General features: G+C 37.1%; 1 non-coding gene across 1 annotated transcript; it reads left to right on the top strand.

The window, feature by feature from the left end:
- Window positions 1–4,007: 4,007 nt before the first annotated feature.
- On the top strand, window positions 4,008–4,079 carry TRNAQ-UUG (transfer RNA glutamine (anticodon UUG)). Its single transcript has one exon. It is a non-coding gene; the product is annotated as a tRNA-Gln (tRNA).
- The last annotated feature ends 1,525 nt before the right edge of the window (window positions 4,080–5,604 follow it).

Genomic DNA, 5,604 nt, shown 5'->3' with positions numbered 1-5,604 from the left:
ATTTATCCAACTGTAGTTTTAAGTTAGCTTCTCTAAGCTTCTTAAATACCTTTTGTAGCGACAAAATGTGTTCCTCCAATGAAGTGGAAAAAATAATAATGTCGTCTAAGTAGACCAGACAATCTTTAAAAATTAAATCTTCTAAGAGATTGTTCATACAACGTTGGAACGTTGCAGGTGCATTCTTAAGACCAAATGGCATGCGAGTGTACTCGTAATGGCCATGTTTAGTCGAAAATGCGGTCTTGGGTATTGAACCAGGATCCATTTGGATTTGGTGGAAGCCTTTGGCTAGATCAATGGTTGTGAAATATTGACATTTTCCAAGTTTGTCTAATATTTCATCCATGATCGGGATAGGGTATTTATCATTAATAGTTAGTTCATTGAGATTGCGGTAATCTATGACTAACCGGAACTTTTGCTTTCCAGATGCATCGTTTTTCTTTGGAACGATTATTACTGGTGAGCAGTAAGGGGATTTGGATTTACGTATGATATTTTGTTTTATCATATCGCTTATTTGTTTATTTACTTCCTCATCGTATATTTGAGGATATTTGTATGGACGCTTGTAAATTGGGTCCTCATGTTTTGTTAGAATTTTGTGTTTAATTGTACTAGTGAAAGTCAAATTGTCACCTTCATGGTACTGGATATCACGAAATTCATGTAAAACTTTTTTTATTTTTTCTTTTTCTTCTGAGTTTAGGTGCTCTAGCCTAAACTCATTGTTTTCTATTAATTCATTATTAATAGCGAAGTTAAATGGTCTGTCCTCTGTTGAGGGTGGATCAAGGCACTCTTGTGCGGTCATGTCCTCTTCGACCTCTTCGTCGTTATATCTAAAACAAAAGTTAAATTCTCCTAAGGTTACGGATCCTTGTGCATAGTCTATTTTTTGCTTGACATGCCTCAAGGTATTCTCTCCCAATCAGAACATCATAATGCTCTGAGAAGTCGTGAATATAGAATTTTTGTTTGCTCGGACAAATTTTGCTTGCTCCTAATCGTATACTTTGTTTTAATTCAATAACACCATTTATGGTGTGAACCTTTAATGTTTCGTTGTAAACTGGAAAATTTAAGCGGTTAGTTTTCATTAGATTAATGGTTGAACCTGTGTCGATGACACATTTTAGAACTTCGTCATTCATAATCAATTTTATGAATGGATTTCTTCTGTTTGTTCCGAGGCTTGCTGATGAAAATTTTCGGATGTATCCATTTTCATCTGCCCACTGTTACTATCTCTTTGACGTTTAGTCGGAGGGTTTGGTGCATTCAAGCGTGAATGGGACTGATTTTGGTAGTTTAAGGGATTTTGGTATCTACCTTGACTTAATTTCTGTTGGAACTCGTGGTGAGCTTTCTGATTGTCTTCGGACTTATTATGCTGTTTATTTTGTGCGTGATAACTCTGATTCGTGTTGGAATAGCCACTTGAAATGGTGGTTGGGTTAGCATTTTGCTGATAATTTCCCATGTTCCTACGATTGTTATTTGGATTTCCCTGAACATTATTATTTTTAGGTTTTTCAGTAACGCTATTTTCATATAATCCCTCTCTTTGAGCTACTTGCTTTAGTTTTTGTGTCGACGTAATGTCGTGTCTGGCTAACATCATGAAAAGCCTATCTGGTAATTTTTTTGTAATAACATCTTTGATTGTGTTATTCATAGCATTTGTATAAAGGGTTGTATTGCTAGGTATATTTTCTAGTGCTAACTTATTTAAAATAACAAAAGATTTATTCTCGAGCTCCTCGATGAACTTACGGACGTTTCCTTGGTAATTCGTGTTGTATAAGCGTCGAAGGAGTTCTTCAAATGGTGTCTGCACTTTGTATTCTTCAATCAATGCGTTTCTCAGCTCCTGCCAAGTGTTGGCTGCTGTCCTTTGTGATATTCTCTGAGCATCTCCTGTGACTTGCAATTCGATGGCTCCGTATAAGATGCTATGTTGTCTAACATCTCGGGTTGGATACAGGTGTAGGATGTAATCTATCCTTTTAATGAAGGCGTTTAGTTGATCCGTTGATCCGTCAAAGCTTGGCACCTGTCTAAGTTGTGAAAGGGCCTGGTTGAGGTGTTGTTCTGATAATTCCATTGTCATCTTGGTGTAATACACTTTTTTTTGAATAGTTTTGAGTTTGTAGGTTTGAACTTTATTGTTCTTTGATTTTGCACTTTTATTTTAAGTTAAAGTTTGTGATGGATTATTGTGTAAATGTTTTTTTTTTTTTTGTGTGTGTGTCTTAAAAAGACTCAGTAATAACGTATTGCAGGGATCAAACGATATGCAAAGCCAGTCGTTATTAACTGTAGTAGCTTTATTGCCCAAAGGGTCAATATTATTAAGCTACTAATGACCCGAAGGTTCTTGTGCGGATACGTATTCGAGAAAATTTTTATTACACTCCGACAACACTTTCGGTCGCGATTGTGCGTTAGATCTGGGAATTAATTATCCTTTAGCGATCTTTAATTTTTCCCGACGTATCCTACCGGCTGCGCCAATTAAGTTTTACACGTTAGGTTACTATAAAAAAATATATTTCAATTTATTATTTTCACTTAACGGCTACTTTTGTTGAGTACATTCAGATTTGCTTCCCGAATATGAACTGATTTATCTAACTGTTGCGGTCGCTTCGCAAACTTCGCTTTGAGAGAGTTTGAGTCAAAATTGAGTGAAGTTTGAGCTGCGTCAGCAATTATGCGTGGGATAGTACTCTGATGGGAACATTGACAGTGGCGTGATATTTAGGGTGAATTGTTTATGTCTACCAAAGGGGGACAGTTTGATCTTGACCAATGTCGATGTTATCACCAGGCTCTTTGTTTACAATATTAGAAATGTTTATAGTTGTGCTTATGCTTATGTGCTAAGTTATGTTAAAGGGTGGGTGCGACTATGGATATGTCACTATATATTTAATCAATTGAAGTCCTTACTCAAAAAACATTTTACTGATTACAAATGTGAATGCCGCTTTGATAATTAATGTAATCTATTAAGATCTTATTCATATGTTGACCAATCTATTCGTTTATTTGCTTCTGTCTGATGTCCCCATTAAATATTGGCAACCGTTTGTAATTGAAAGGTTTAAAGAAATCCAAAAGTCAGTCAATAATCTAAAATTATCTGAAATATTTTTTCAATTTGAAAAGATTCCAATCGATAGAAAATTACATTATTCAAAAGATTGAATTTAAAACGAACTACTATGTATTTTATCGACGTTATCTGAATACAAATATTTCATTCATATTTTTTGTATACAGTTATTACTTACACCTACTTGCTGTTGTTCGAACAACTTTGAGCCCAAAAGAGTTTGGCAAAAACGTAAAAACAAAACAAAGTAAGTTTTCCGCCAAAAGTTCATATACGAGCATTTAATCAGGATAGCTTTAAAGCTGAGATACTTACTTGACTAGAAGCAGACAGTTTTGTTGACGCTGACCAAAAATATTCATTAATCAAAAAAAAAAAAAAAAAATCTTAAAGCCAGCTAGCTTAATCTTAGTAGTTATATACTTAATGGGAATAGATGAATGAATTACGCTGCTTTATATTATTAGAGCATTAGCGAAACAAGCTTGAACTATTTCCAATTGAATATCGTTTTGGAATGTTTGTTTTCTGCATATCAGTTCGAATTATTCGCCGCTTAGTTCCAAGCATTCGATAATCCGAAATACACGCGTATTTCCGTTCCTTTATCGCATTCGCAACGTACAAAGGAAACCAGAAAAAAAAAATTCAGAACAGGAACAACAACAATTGCCACGGTAACGGCGACGGCCGCCGTCTCTGTTGCTGACTTCGCCTCTGCCACTGCCTCTGCCACGGCCTCTGCTTTTGCAATGCGCCCTGCAGCGACGCTGCCGCCATCGTCAACTGAGGCCACCCCCCGGTATGCTATTTATAGCTAAGCGCTGATGCCACTGTTTATGTCGCTGCCTTTGACTGAGTTTTGGACGCGAAGCTAACAGCTGGTTCTATGGTGTAATGGTTAGCACTCTGGACTTTGAATCCAGCGATCCGAGTTCAAATCTCGGTAGAACCTTGAACCTTAAACCGTTCGCTTGTTATTTTTTTTTTCAAAGCGTCGTTTGTATTTCTTTTTTTTTTATTAATGTTTACATTTAATATTTGTTAATATTGATTAATCAATTTATTTACTTCCGTTGAAATCGAGTGTTGCCGAATTGACAGAATGTGACTTGCCAGTCCCAGATCATGAATGATTTGATTAAGATAGCGCCCAATTCTGTTCAATAGCGGACACTTCACCCCATAAGCAATTATCTGCTTAATCGAGTGTGAAAATCATTCGTTATTTACCAGACCCGTACCCTCCCTAACAGTCCTACTGCTGCCTGACTTTACTGATTATAATTTTCAGTTTGATTTTTTTCTTATTTACGTCCCGCATTACAATTTAGCTTCAATTTGATAGCTAAACACAATTGTCTTGACATATAAAGTAAAATAGCATAAACATTTTAGACAGTTGAACCTTAAAGAGATTTTGCCTTTATTTTTTTTTTGCTGCCTGGGAACTAACATTTTCAGACTATATAAATTGAACCTATTAAATGATAGCTAACTTTTTCATCGTAAATATTCGTTCTGGAAATCTTAAGCTAGCACTTTCGCAAGTTAAATCAATCCTTAGCACTTCAGGGGTTTTCAATTTAATGCTTTGTATCAAAATTATTCATTGGATATCCATATTTGTGCGTGAGTCCACTTTGCTTGGCAACAAGCATATTTTGGAATATATTAAGGCTTAAGTTAAGCAGCCCTTTAATGGCCGCGAACAGAGAGAAAAAAAAAATTAATATTGGCGCTTGGTTACGGGCAGTCGTTTTGCCTTGGGGAAAAGTAAAAGTTGGCCGGTTGGTTCTGCAAATGGTCGAAACACCGGAAATGTTAACACCATTTCTCAAACTGGCCAACGGAGCATGGACGAACTTGTCGTTGCTCAATTAGCAAAATGCCTACGAGCTGCGTTTGCTGGTTAATAGCGAGGCCTCAATGGACACGGACACAGCCATCATTATTACTTACTCGTATTTGAAGTGTTTAGATAACAACGAAAAACACAAAAAAAAAAAAAAAAAAACTGGAAAAACTAACAACGCACCGCAGCTGCCAACAGACAACAGCCAACAGGCAATAGCAACAATCAACAGCAGCAGCAGCAGCAGCAGCAGCAGCAGCAAAGATACAACAAGCAACATGGCCCAGGCAACGGCGAAAATAGCCTACAACCTTTTTTGGGTAAACCACAATCCCTCCAGCTGCCCCTTCACGCACCACCTGACCGGTGAGGCACGGCTCGGCACGGCTCGGCCCCCACGATCCCCGCACATTGCCCGTTACAATGTTCATTCATTTATAACGAATTTCAACATTGAAATGTTAAAAATTGTTAAGCAGCCTTGTCCGGACTGCGGATCGTGGACCCGTCCATGGGCTGCCCGCCAGCCTGCCTGCGGAGGAATTCTTCTCTCTATTTTATTATTATTTTAACAATATTTTTTCTCCATATATATTTGTTGTTGTTGTGGAGCTTAAAACAAATC

This window comes from Drosophila virilis, chromosome X, assembly GCF_030788295.1.
Source record: "Drosophila virilis strain 15010-1051.87 chromosome X, Dvir_AGI_RSII-ME, whole genome shotgun sequence".
In the NCBI taxonomy this organism is placed as follows: domain Eukaryota; kingdom Metazoa; phylum Arthropoda; class Insecta; order Diptera; family Drosophilidae; genus Drosophila; species Drosophila virilis.
The sequence above is the reverse complement of the archived record's forward strand: the minus strand, read 5'-3'. Positions and strand labels throughout refer to the sequence as shown.